The sequence below is a fragment of the Hemiscyllium ocellatum genome, chromosome 24 (assembly GCF_020745735.1).
Source record: "Hemiscyllium ocellatum isolate sHemOce1 chromosome 24, sHemOce1.pat.X.cur, whole genome shotgun sequence".
NCBI lineage: Eukaryota > Metazoa > Chordata > Chondrichthyes > Orectolobiformes > Hemiscylliidae > Hemiscyllium > Hemiscyllium ocellatum.
In genome coordinates this window covers 36,442,228-36,456,320 of record NC_083424.1, presented here as the reverse complement: position 1 = coordinate 36,456,320, position 14,093 = coordinate 36,442,228, and the positions used below count along the sequence as shown (strand labels likewise).

The 14,093-nt window shown below is 37.3% G+C and overlaps 1 long non-coding RNA gene across 1 annotated transcript in view; it reads right to left on the bottom strand.

Annotated features, from left to right (window-relative positions):
• LOC132827365 (uncharacterized) overlaps positions 1-14,093 on the bottom strand; it is a 52,252-nt gene that overhangs the window by 14,395 nt on the left and 23,764 nt on the right. The gene's annotated exons all lie outside the window — the stretch shown is intronic.

The following is a 14,093-nucleotide window of genomic DNA, read 5'->3' as shown; positions in this document are numbered from 1 at the left end:
GAATGAGAATTCCTGGTCTTCTACTGCAAGGGTCAGGATTTTCTCTTCATAGGGGTGAAAAGCCAAATGTTGGATACCTTTCCACCCATATGGGTTTGCACTGTGCTGTTGTGTTCTCTTCTAATAAGAGAAAGGGGGGGAGGGGGGAATGGTGTGAGGTGACAGTGGTTGCATGGTTGATAGGTCTGGTTCATGTCATTGAAAGTTGGTGAGGTGTTCAAAATGAGGCAGTGCACAGGGCAGGCCAGATTATTGGGAGTTTGGGGAGGCTGATAGTGAGAGAGCGAAGCTATTACAGCTAATGAGAGTGGTGGCATGAGATGTGTGCAAAAGCAGATGTAGAATGAGTGTGAGTTGGCAGCAAGAAAGAGGTGCACTTACCTTGGTGCAGCAGAGACGATCATTGAACTTATTAAGGGATTGCTGGCTGTTTCTTTAGATCATGGAACTGGCACTGACCAGGGTGGTGATCCCAGATCAGACTGGTAGGATCTAGCACTGTGATCTCCTCTACCTGACCTCCAGAAAGACAAAGCTTCCTTTACACCATGCCTTTGACCAGGATCTCGAGGTCTCTGTTGGAGAATTGAGATGCCATCTTCCCCTTTTTCAAAAGTGACCTGGAGTGAGCAGGGCAGCTTCAGAATGCCAGTGCATGTCTGGGTGCAGAGCGGCCTTTAAAAAATGACACGGGCACATGAGACGCCAGTCTTTGGCAGATTTCCACTCAGTGAGGAGTTGTTCCAGTAAAGGCATGTGGCAAGGTAGAATCAAATGAAACAGATGCCATGGGTGGTTTAATGAAGTAAGTTTGGTAAGGTATGGACAGAGAACTCAGTAGGCCTTGTTACTAATGTCCAATGATATTGATACCTCCAATGAGTTCTTTCACTAGATTGGGAAAAAAAATTGAGACTTGTAACAAGCTATAGGAATAAACTAGATTACTTATTAAGTTCATTTTTTCCTTCCATTAAGTTATATTTGACTGAATTTTATGTTTTGGGGTAAAGTGCGGGTCACATCGAGATGCTGGTCAAAGGCATGGTGTAAAGGAAGCTTTGTCTTTCTGGAGGACAGGTAGAGGAGATCACAGTGACGACATAAGGCCAAGTGTGTCATCTCGTCATTTCTTACCAAACTTGTTGCATTAATTGGTATCTGAGGCCTCATGGCAAGAATCCCATCTGTTTGTGTGCCATCTCATCATGTACCCTTCCTGGAACATCTTGCTAGTCCTTGGAGATCCCAGAATTATTTGCCACATCACTGGTGCTGGTGCCATATTTAAATCATCATTGTTTGCTTTTTAGTTTTTTTTATTGATTTTTCTCCAAAAATTAACAGCAATGCCAAGATGCAATCACAAGCAATAAACTACAGTAAACAAAACCCCGACCACCCTCCAGATGGCACATACCTCCCCAAAAAATATGAAGAACAAAATGACAAGCAATTATTATAAATATAAACATGTACAAAGCACATAAAATAATAAATGAAACCAGCAGTAAGATAACTGCATTAACAAAAGAAAAAGGAAAAAGAAAATGAGAAAAAACATCGCCACAACAAATCTGGAACAGTTAAAAAGACAAAACCCATAGCAAACAGCATTGTGCATCTGAACAAGCACTGTTGGTCTGGAGTTGTTGCCTTGCATGGTTCTCATCAATTACCCCATACATGTGAGACAGGGAGCAATTAGAATTGGTCAAATGAGAGAACCTCCTTTATCTTTTTAGATGCATATTACATTATTTTTAAGTGATGCGTATTATGTTGCTTAAGCTAACTTATTGCCTGAGAAGTAGTTCTTGGGGGACTTGCTGAGGTTAGTTTGGTGAAATTCTAAAAATAGACACTAAATGGTTGTTGAAATGTGTCTTTAGAGAAGTTTTGTTCTCATAATCCACAACATGAACTGGCTTCTAGGTGCTAAACCAAAATACCTAGATGTTTAACAATCAAGTGCTGATTCAATGTTATTTTCATGGCGCAGTTCGCATGGCTCCACATTGTCATTTCAGCTGAGGATGTGGAAGATGCTAAACTGACACACACAGCAGCAGATTTCAAAATTTCCACTAAAATTGCACATTTCTCAACAGAATTATGAAAGGACTCAGATTTATTTTAGTCTTGTTTCGCATAATATTAATGAAAAATGATAAGACCATTAAGAAACATTCTTCACAAAACCCTGACAGCTGCAATGGACTCCAGGATGTGCAACATACTTGAAGACTGTGAGATTTGATTTACTGTATATAAAATGGAGTAATTTCTACTTTGCCCACAATTGGCAATGTTGGCTCAATTTGCACCAGAATTGTACTCATTTTGAAAAGAGGTTCTCTTCCCTCAAGTTTCATCTCAAACTGATTTAAATATTTCCTAGCACAAATCCTAACCTGAACAAACACTATTGAGTGTAAACTTCAGTTCATAATTTTTCCATCCACATTAATATTGATTTCAATGTTTCAAAAAAGAATTAAAATGTATTTTCAAATTACCAGTGAAATGGCACACTGAAACGTATATTTCTGAATTTTTTTTACAAGGATTTATTGGGTCTTACGTATTTGAGACTTATATAATTTGAATGTTGGTTGTACATGTTTCATCTCCTCTTCCACTGTTATGAGTTTCCTGAAACATGTCAAATTGATGTCAACCAGAACTAGGAAATGAACAAGTGATCCATGAAGAATTTGACTAGAGAAAAGCCCATCTGCTCCATTTATATGTATTCTTATTCCCACAGAGACTCTTGTAATATTATTGTGATCTGTTTTCAGTCCTAATGCCAAACATTATTTTGAATTCATAAAACTGAACACTTCAACTCAGGGTTGTAGAGAATGTCAGGATGTCAAGTCAGTAGAGAGACTGGGCAATCTAATTATTATTGACATTTGTGTTTTAAGTATTTTGTTGCATTTAACTGCTGGAGCACATATTTCCATTTTACTTACTCCCACAAGACCTCACAAAATAAGTTCTTGTTCAGGAATTGTCAGCATAATTTTGTCTAATTAAATGTTATTTTTATTAGAAAATGAAAACCTGCTATTTGTGACTTTTGGTGTGTGTAAACCGAGTTGTACAGCAGAAGTCAAATATCTGTCATGGTTTCTGACTTGAGACAAAGCATTCCAATAAATTTGTACAAAATTTGGAATCAATTATATATTAACAGCAATATTTCATTCTCTTTAATTTGGTGGTGTTAAGACTTGTGGTGCACAGATGAAAACAGAAATTTTATTGCAAGTCTTACACTTGTGGTTATGATAGGCATCAGAATTAAGACAAATCCCTTATTTTGTTTCCTAATGACTCCTCACTCTTAGTTGTTTCATTATATTTGGAATTAATCCAACATGCCTCACGCTGAGCTGTGTATCATTTGTTCTATTAAAAACATTAAATCGAACTGAGCAATACATCTAGAAAGGATTAGATGTTGAGATCTAATGCTGTAGTGTTGATTCTCTTTTACTTCATGCCAATTGTTATACATAATGCTCACACTGTTTTGAGTGTTGGGCTAATCCATACACAATTTCTATGTTTGTACAATTAGACAACATTGCTTGCTCAAACCACTACAAAAGAATCAAAGAAATTATGAATGTAAGTGTTCCAGCACACACTAGTTTATCAGTGATAAAGCATATAAACCTAAAGCAAGTAAATGAAAACACTAGATAGATCTCCACAGATCAAGCAGCATTCGTGGAGAGACAGTTTACATTTTAGGTGTGAACACTGGAATTGAAGCTGCAGTTCTGAATAAGGGTCTACTCCCAAAATCATAACTGGTTCTTACCCTCATCACAAATGTTGCCTGATTTGTTGACAGATTCTGGTTTTGGTTCAAGATTTTCAGCAATAGAGTTTCGACTAAGTTCCAAATTAGGGTTTTCCAAGTGTTAAGGATCAGGCCAGACCCCTCAAAACATTTCAAGAATGTAGCCCAGACCCAAACTTTGCTAGTTGTTTTAAGCAGGTGTAAAGGGATATTCTAGGAGAGAATCAGCTGGTGAAACCACTTAGTTTTAAACAAAACTGAATTTATTTAGAAGATTACTAAATGAAACACAAACAACAGAGAACAGAATACCAAATAAGTTAACCTCTCTGAAAACCCAACAGATATCCCAACTTAATGATGCTGTTCCAAATACTTGCAACAATCCCCATAAACACCCCTGGGCACAAAAGGTAAAATCCAACACAAGTTCTCACAGAATGGAAGGCAGAGAGATAGAGTACAACCTGGACCTGTTTTTGTGTCCAGCAGCCTTTCTTTTCATGTGACTGCTAAAGAAAATACCAAACCAGAGACAAGCTGAGGTGGGGGAACCGGCCACACCCTTTTCATTGTACCGATTTTTTAACTTGAAAGTCTTCTGCATGAGGCAGTATCTATTAGCTATTATTAAATTGGTCTTAAAATCCTTCAACCTCCAGATTTTTTGGAGTCTATATTGTTTAGGACCTCTCTGAAAAGAAAAGCCAAGGACTACATACCTTGTTAAAGGAGCAACTTTGTCACACAAGATGGAGTTCCAACTAACAAAACAAGTAATCCTTTCCAATCAGAATCAAAACCGTGAAATATAACATTCAGTAACACCAATGATTTGTTAACAAAGCAGGCTTTATATTTGAGAGTGTGGTACTGGAAAAGCACAGCCAGTCAGGCAGCATCTGAGGAGCGACATTTCTGGCTAAATCCCTTCATCAGAAATGCCTCATTCTGAAACATTGATTCTCCTGCTCCTCAGATGCTACCTGACTGGCTGTACTCTTCTAGTACCACACTCTCAACTTTGATCTCCAGCATCTGCAGTCCTCACTTTCTCCTAGTCTTTACATTTGCTGCAGTTATCTAGAATAATCAGAGGTCTTTGTAAAATAAATCTCCCAAGTTGAAATTACCAAAATTCAAAAAGCAATCTCAATATCTTTGCGATGACACCATTATAATAATTGGTTTGGGAGCAAATTGTTTCTGTTAGCTGAAATGGGTGCTTACTGAAGACATGTCCATATGACATCTATGGCTTTAATGCTGGGAGGGTTTACACAATAAATTAACTTTCAAAATAACTGTGAATGCTGTAAATCAGAAACAAAAATAGAGAGTGTTGGAAAAGCTCAGCAGGTCTGGAAACAACTTTGGAGAGAAATCAGAATTAATATTGTGGGTCAAGTGACCCTTTCTCAGAAATTAACTTCCATGTTAAATCAAGCTAAATTCATCCTGGGACAAATTATATGGAAATTAGTGCTCCAAATCTGTAAGATACATTTTTCTCTTAAATCAAACAACTCTATTTTTTTTATATTCTTACTTTTTTATATATTCTTAATCTGATCTAAAGGCTCTAAATAGGGATGTCTTGTGAGTGATAGCATCCCAAGACCAAAAATGAAAAGGTGTCCACATGGATGTATGGAAGGAAAGTCATATTTCATAAACATTTGGAGCATTTTTGAGAATGTAACTAACACACCAAATAAAAGGGAAACACTGGATATGGTATAGTGATTTTCAGAAGATTTTCAATACGTTCCACACAGGATCTTTGTAAGGAAAATTAGACCACATTGGATTATATGAACTATATAGTGATACAGATTGAGAATTAATGGACAGAAAATACAGATTAGAAATATACAGGTTATTCTCGGGTTGTCAGGCTTTGACTGGTGGAGTACAACTCAAAACACAGGTTTTACAATCAAAATAAATGAAGTGGATATGGGGATCAAATGAAATATCTCCAAATTTGTAGATGACACAAAAGTAAGTGGGAAATGTGCTTTATGAGAAGGATGCAAATAGGCTTCTAAGGGATTTAGACAGGCTAAGCAATAACATGGAAAATGGAAAATGGAATATAATGTGGAAACAAATGAAGTTATAGAGACATAGTCATAGATCACGGAAACAGATCCTTCAGTCCAAGCAGTCCACTCCAAACATAATCCCAAACTAAACTAATCCCGCCTGCCTGATCCTGTCCCATAAACCTCCAGTCCTTTTCTATTCATGAAATGTATTTAAACATTGTAATTTTACCTGCATCCATCACTTTCTCACAAAATCCATTCCACATGCAAACCACCCGCTGTGTAAAAAAATTTCCCTTCAAGTCTTTTTTAAATCTCTCTCCTCTTACCTTAAAAATGTGGTCCCCAGTCTTGAAATCTGCCATTCTAGGGAAAAGACAACTACCATTAACACTATCTATATCCCTCATTATTTTATAAACTTCAGTCAGATTGCCTCTCAACCTCCTACACTCCAGTGAAAATATCCCAGGTCATTTTTTACATTTTTTTACAACTCAAACCTCCATACCCTGCAACTTCCTGGTAAATCTCTTCTGAACCCTCTCCTTCCTCTCATTGGGCAACCAGAACTGAATACAGTATTCCAGAAAAGGCCTCAGCGTTGACCTGTAAAGCCTCAACATGATTTCTCAACTCATTTACTCAAACGACTGCGCAATGAAGGTAAATGTGCCAAATAACTTTTTAACCACCCTCTGTACGTGATGCAAGCATCAAAGCATTATGTACTTGCACCCCTAAGTCTTTCTGTTCTGCAACATTACCTAAGGCCCTACCGTTTAATTGTATAAGCCCTACTCTTGTTTGCTATACCAAAATGCAATATCTCGCATTTATCCAGACTGAATTCCATCTGCAATTTTTCAACCCATTGATCCATTTGATCAAGATCCCTTTGTAATCTTAGAAATTGTCCACAGTAGGAAGAATAGAAATGCAAAGCATTGCTTAAAAGGTAAGAGAATGGGAAGTATTGATGTCCAAAGGAATTAGTGAGTCCTTGTACTTAAATCATTGAAAGCCTCACATGCAGGTGCAATAAGCAAATAGAAAGGCAAATGGTACCTGACCTTCATTGCAAAAAGATTTGAGTACTGGAGTAAAAACATCTTCCTGCATCTGTTTTAGTCTTGTTATTTAAGGAAAGATATGCTTGTCACAGAAGAACTACAACAAAAGGTTAACCAGACTGAATTCTGGGATGGTAGAATTGCACTATGAAACAAGATTGAGGAGACTGCTCTATATCCTCTAGCATTTAGAAAAATGGGAGGTGATCTTATTGAAGAACATAGAATTCATAGAGGGTACATGTCTGACTTGGGTGTCTAGAACATGAGACAAAGTCTCAAATTAAAAATAAGTCATTTAGAACTCAGACAAAGAGGACTTCCTATATTGAGAGGGTGAGGTATCTTTACAATTTTTTACCACTTTTGGCATGGAAACTCAATCATCAAGTACATCCTCAACGGAAATGTCAGGCATTAAAGGTAGCAAAATATTTGTGGATAATGCAGGAAAATGCTGATGAAATAGAAGATCAGCCAAGGTCAAGCTGAATGATAGTGCAGGTTTGAAGAGCCAAATGGCCCACTTCTGTTCCTATTTCCAATGTTCCTATGTTCCTGTGTAATAAATAATGTCCTATATGCTGATTGCTACAAAGAACCCTCAGGAAAAATTCACAATGTTCTTGTCATAAAATGAATCAACCACATTATAGGTTCTCTTTGAAATATAATTTAGCACTTGCATTTATTTTTGAAACACATCCATGGTGTAATTGATTTTCAGTGCACTTAGATACTGAGTAATAACATATTACAACAAGTATGATGTTCTCATTGGTACTGACATATTTCCCTAAACATTCCTCATGGCAGTATTTAGGGTACAGCCCTTTATGCAAAAGATTGTTGTGGCTAAGCACATAGGATTATAAAGTCTCATAAATGGCATTATCACTCTCAAATATTTGCCCATCCAGAGAGATTATATTTCAGACGTTATGATGCAATTCTAATTTTGATCATTTTTATTTCAAAGAAAGTATTTCAAAATGAATTCAATTTGATTTTAGCAATAAAGTGAATTCCCACACCTCAGAACCATTGAGAATGAATGAAAGGAGTAAGGGTAGTTTGGAAATATAATGATGGAAGTTTCTGCAGTGATTGTGGACATTAAACATCTAATTATCTCATCTCACAGAGTTAATGCTCCAACTCATCATATTGGAAATAACTCTTTTCATCAGTGTCTGGTAATCTGAAAACACATTGGTTACAGAAGGCTCAAAGTTTGGATAACAATCCTGCTGGTGAATCCAGAAAGGGATCTGAGGCACCAGCCTCTTGCTGTGAAGAAGAGAGAGAGAGAGAGAGAGCTAATGCAAGAATTGTCAGTCACAAAGCTGAGAATATTATATTGTCTAAAGAAAATAATGTTATCTTTATCCAGGGCCATTCAAAGTATAAAGCTGACTCAGATATTTATGCTGTGCTTTTATTTGGTTTCTTGATCTTGAGCAGGTTATGCTATATTTCTTGGGTTAAAGTGAAAAACATAAATTCACTTGCTGCCTATGAAGTAAAGCAGGTCAGTGATTTTGATCTGGCCTCTCACCACTAAAAGATCAGTGAAGGGTACATGCAGAGAGGTGTGAAAGACACAGGGCAGGATTTTTTTCACAGGGGAAGGGTTTCCTGGGTTGAGGAATGCGTGGTTGTTGGTCATACCAGACCCACATCCAGTTAATAGCTCATTCAATGTTAAGTGGCTGGAGATTGGGCTTCCGGCCCTCTCTCTGACCAAAATCCTGCTTTATGGGACTTTCACGAATCTGATTGGCAGGTAGCTCTGCAATCCAAGCTGTGCCCCTAGCAACAAGGACCAGAACTGAGGCTACAAACACTCCCCAGTGTGTAAATCCCAGAGTCCATGACCAGGTAACTGTTGGTGGTTTCTCAGCAGGGAGGGTAGGTGGGGCCCATGGGAGAAAGGGAAACATGGGACAAGGAACTTAACACAGAGACTATGGTATAGGTTGCACCCTTAGAAGGCAGACCTTGTTGAAAGTATGGAAGCTTGTTGTGGAATTGGGCCCTTGAGAAACTCATCCTCCCAAGGCCCAAGTGGGGATGCAGTGAGGTTTGGTTCTCTCCCTTGTCCAAGAATTCTTCCTGCCAGCCTTACAACTGAGGCTGGGCAGGAACAAATTTTAGGCTACACTTAAGTGCATCAGCTGGAGCAAGGGCAGGAAGACCTCACCCACCTTCAGTAAAATTGCAGCCAGGTTGGGTGCATGTATGAAAGTGATATCAAGGTCAAGTGAGAAATTTTCTGGGATACTGACTACAAACGCTCTGAATGTAAAGTATAAAATTCTGCCCATAATGTCTAGTTGCTAAGGCAATAATCACGCATATTAACATCAACTCCCAGTATCTTGTCTGTTGTGTCCTTAATGCAAACAATTAGAATGTTAAAGGCAGGCTTGAAGTCTGAAACAGTGAAACTATTTAATTTTGCATTTGTGTTTCATACATTCATAATAATGTCTCTTTGCCCAATATTTTAGCTAATTGTATATTAAGCAAGTTAATCTTACATAAAATAATGACCAGAATAATACAAATATATAGCTGCTAATATCACAGTAATGGCTTATTTGATGCTTGATTCTATCTAATAAAGTCCCTACTGTTGTGCCCAGACATGTGACAATGCTGAAATAATGCATTGAGTTTAATCTTTATCAATTAAGAGGGGGAGAATCTGACTCTAATCTAATGATGTCTATACAGTAAATAAAGTTTTTGGGTACTTTTTACTTGCAATTGTATTCTCAATTTACTAAATGGTGGGAGAGTATTCATTGTAAACCAGAAATCAATCAAACATTTTGTTCCTGGAAGAGCTCTTGAAATTCTATAAAAGGATGGCAAAATATCTTGGAAAACACAAAATAAAGGGCATTCAGTTTTATTTACATTCAGATGCTGAGGGCTAAACCACAATCTATACAAAGTATTTTCAACCTGCAAAATGCATGAGTTTCAGTTTCTGCTGCACAACTGCTTGCTCTCAGTAGAAAGGTTCATTGCATATTGCACTTAAGTTTAAGAGTGCATATAATTGATACATAATTTACTCAAATAATGTTGATCTAAATAACTTAATGATCCAACCTATTTTGGATCACATTATCTTTTTTTTATTTAAGTCTGTAGCTATACAAACATTGACAAATTATAGTTATCACTGCTTCTGATAAAAAAAATTGTTGTCTTTGTCAGTAGATAATGAAGAATCTGGGTGTGACACTGGGTACTGATGTGTATTTTTTTCTTGATTTTGGAATAATCCATTTTCTTTGATAGACCAGACAGCTCTTGCTTTTCATGTGTTGCATTATATTTAAGATTGGAATTGTAAGAAGAAAATATGTTGCATTTCTAAAGAGAGAAACATTAAATTCAGTTTTGTGCATAATAGCTGATTACTGTATTAGAATAAACGTCCTATGATTGAAGCAAGTGCAAATATGTAGGGCATTTCTGCCAATCAATATAATATATAATTTATCTCTTGCTCTTTTTAAAATTGAGAATGACAGTTCTTTCAAAAGATGCCACCTGACTGAGGGAATAGCAATATTCAATGCCCCAGAATTTGGATTCACATGATGGTGAAACTATCATACTCATATTAATTAAAGTATATAACTGACAGCAACTTCTAGCATTCACACAAGTGTAACTAAAGACAAAAACACTGAAGTTGTCAGTAGTACTGTGCTTGACTACAGATGTCCTGTTGCAATCTTTGTGAACAGAGCTAATAATTTGAAATGAACCACAAATTTGTACAGACTAATCTCGCCATAAAAAAAATGATTAACAATGTTCAGCCTTACTGGCTAAGGTGTCATTTAATTTTTAATCACTCATGAACCATCTCTCTGATGGGTTGAAAGGTTAATTTTACAAGCATAGAGGAGCACTTCCTCAGAATATTTAAAATCTGCATTTTTAAAAAAACAATGACTTTAAAACTTTTTTCTTATTTTAAAGACATAGATTTTACATTTCAGTTTCTACCATAATCCAATGTCAAGTTCCAACTCTTTGTTTCACTTTCTGTGAAATGATTTTCACAATCCATCATCTTTACCTCCTACATTGCTAACTGGGAAAACTCTTCAAGCTAACTGGCCAACCAGTCCATCTCGTGGCCATTGACTATTGTCACGTAGCACAGTCTCCTGTAGATGACACCAGGTTCAAATTCACATCCGACTGGAAATCAGTGCCCAGGAGGCTGCTAAATCTTTATGGGTTGCTTTTACCAAGTTCAGTTGTGGGTATTGCCCCTTGGCTGTTGCCTGCACATCCAGGCTATGAATTTTTCAACAGTTCCGTAGTTTTGTTCACAGTTCCACTGCATATACATATATAGCAACATACACCTTAAAAGATTTTGCTGTTTTGGTTTGAGAAAGGTAGTTTAAAACTAACAATTATGGTTAAGACTGTTTTAATTTGTTTTTTTTAGTTTCTGCACGTTTCTTTTCAGTTAAATGTAATTTTGTATGCTATAGTCTGTGCTTGGAACATAAAGTTTTCTATTGATCTAGAGAGACACAGGAGAACCTGACAGTTCACATTTTTATGATACGTTGGTTAATCGGAAGGGTTCATTGACTGCTCTGTATCGATGATAACCCAGATAGTTAGCGAATGTTTGTTTAAAATTAAGTATGTTGGGGGAGCGGAGTTAGGCGGCGACAATAAAATGAAAGTACAGGAAAGAAACGGATTTAAAACAAAGTGCAAGCTACTATAACCATACCAATCGCTTATGATTTTGTACAATGTAGAGTTGTCCTAAAATAACTTTGGAATAATTCATAAGCTACTTAAAGAAATTTGATAGCCAAGTTGAAGACTACAGCTTGAATTCCCTCCTCCAGCATTTTAGTTGCTCATCCGCCCTAACCTACCATTGTCTTGTTTCATGACCTCATTAAAGGACTTCCTGGAAAGGCTATTAATTCATAATACGCATTTCTGCTGCAGACGACGAATGTATGTTGCTAGCCATCCAGCCGTGATGGTTCCGCAATAGTCTAGGATATTGAATGTGACGACAGAATGCTCAAAACTTAAATTAATAGCAACAACAACTTACATTTAGGCAGCGCCTTTAACAGAGTAAAACACCCAAGGCATTTCTGACAAGATTTATAGGTTAGAATTGATTGGAGGCTCCAGCATTTGGACATGCTCGCCTAAGCTTACGATTTCATAAGTCTTATCAAGAAACTCATAATCAAGCCTAAGTTTATTATATTATTTATGTTCTTGGATATAACTCTTGTTGAACTGTCACTGCCTAGTTCATAAAGGTCATTTGTTGAATGTTTCTCTTTCTGCAGCAGGTTTTCTACTTGTTTCCCACTGTCGATGTTTCTGTTTATGTTGATACTTAGTGCCAATTCGCAATGGGCGTCTCTCGTTCATTCTTCATTCTTTCATTGCCTGTTCCGGACTTTCAAATCGATGTTTTATTCTGTTTATTTATGATTATTCCCCACCTCCCCTTTTGTTTTCCTCCACCTTAAACAAGAGCACCCTCCCCCATTGGAATGGTAGAAGTTCAAGGCACTGCTGCTTAGTTCAATTGAAGATTTTCTTTGCAATCGCCAAGTACACCCAGATATCCACAAGTGTTGGAAAATCCTCGTCTCTTCTTGAGAGCTCTCTGTGAGATTTGACGTTCAGAGTTCACTATCAATCGACCAGAGCACTCACGTTAATCAATGTCAAGCTCCTTTGTCTATGCGGGCTTGTCTCCCTCCACAGAGAAAAAAAAACTCAATCACCGACATTTCTCCAACTTTCGTGCCTTACCAATAGCAATATGTTCTCTAAATTATTGAAAAATGACTTATTGTTAGTGATTTCAAAATATCTAACTTGTTTCTGTTGATCGCCGAACACAGCCTCTTTCAAGAGCATTTCTCTCAGAACATCACTGTAACTGGCATACCCCATGCCTCATGTTTTAGTCTGTGACTTTGTTCGGAGGGTCACATTACCCAGGCCTTATAATTTAGTTGTTTACGCGTAACGTTCACACAGTTCTGAGGTGGACAAAAAAAACAGATTGATATGTAATAATCCTGGTGCTGAAGAAAAGCAATTGAGACTGCCTTTATAAGTAATGATTTGGAGATGCCGGTGTTGGACTGGGTTGTACAAAGTTAAAAATCACACAACACCAGGTTATAGTCCAACAGGTTTATTTGGAAGCACACTAGCTTTCGAAGCGACGCTCCTTCATCAAACCTGATGGACTATAACCTGGTGTAGTGTGATTTTTAACTTTATAAATAATGTCATCGTTTTGGTGTCTTGACTGTCGTTTCGGAGTCACTGCAATTTGCCGTTATACTGAGCAAAATAACGTGTTTTTTTTTGCATTTGTGTGAAAGAAGTTGATACTTAGTGCCAATTCGCAATGAGCGTGTCTCGTCACAGGTACAAGCTGTGAGGATTCAAATGGCACGTAACCCACACATTCTGCTGGAAGATAAAATCGCAATATTCTTGGTTAGATTGAGTTTCAGTTGCGAAATCAACTGAAGCAGATTTAACCAGTTCGCACATTGGCCTGGGCTCTGGCACAACATTAATTCTAATTATAAGATCATTTCCACGACTCATTTGCAAGGCTCATGAACCGTCAACTCGTGGCAATCTCAAAGATTATCAGGCATTAAATATGTGCAAGTAAACCAAAATTCGGAGTTCAGTCAAAAAGTAAAAGCGTCATATATATGTATAAAAACAAGCATTAATTTTAAATAATATATACATATGACCTATGAGTTCCCAATTTGTTTAATTATTTCTATTTCACCATGCCAAGTTTAATGTGCGGCCTAGGGAAGTGCCATTACATGAGCATTCTTGGTCAATTTCCAGATTCTACCCGCTCGCAATGGAAACTTCAGCGAAGATGTCCAATCATCGGAGACTTTCATTGTTAGCTTCAACAGTGTAGCTAAATGACGTAGCAAATACGTCGAGCTGGTTATGATTTAATAGATAAGTATTGAAATAAACGTTCCTGCGGATATGGCAATATAGCTTCGGCCAAGGTTGCATTGTGCTGACGAGAATGTTACATGGGGAAGTGTGAGAGTGGAC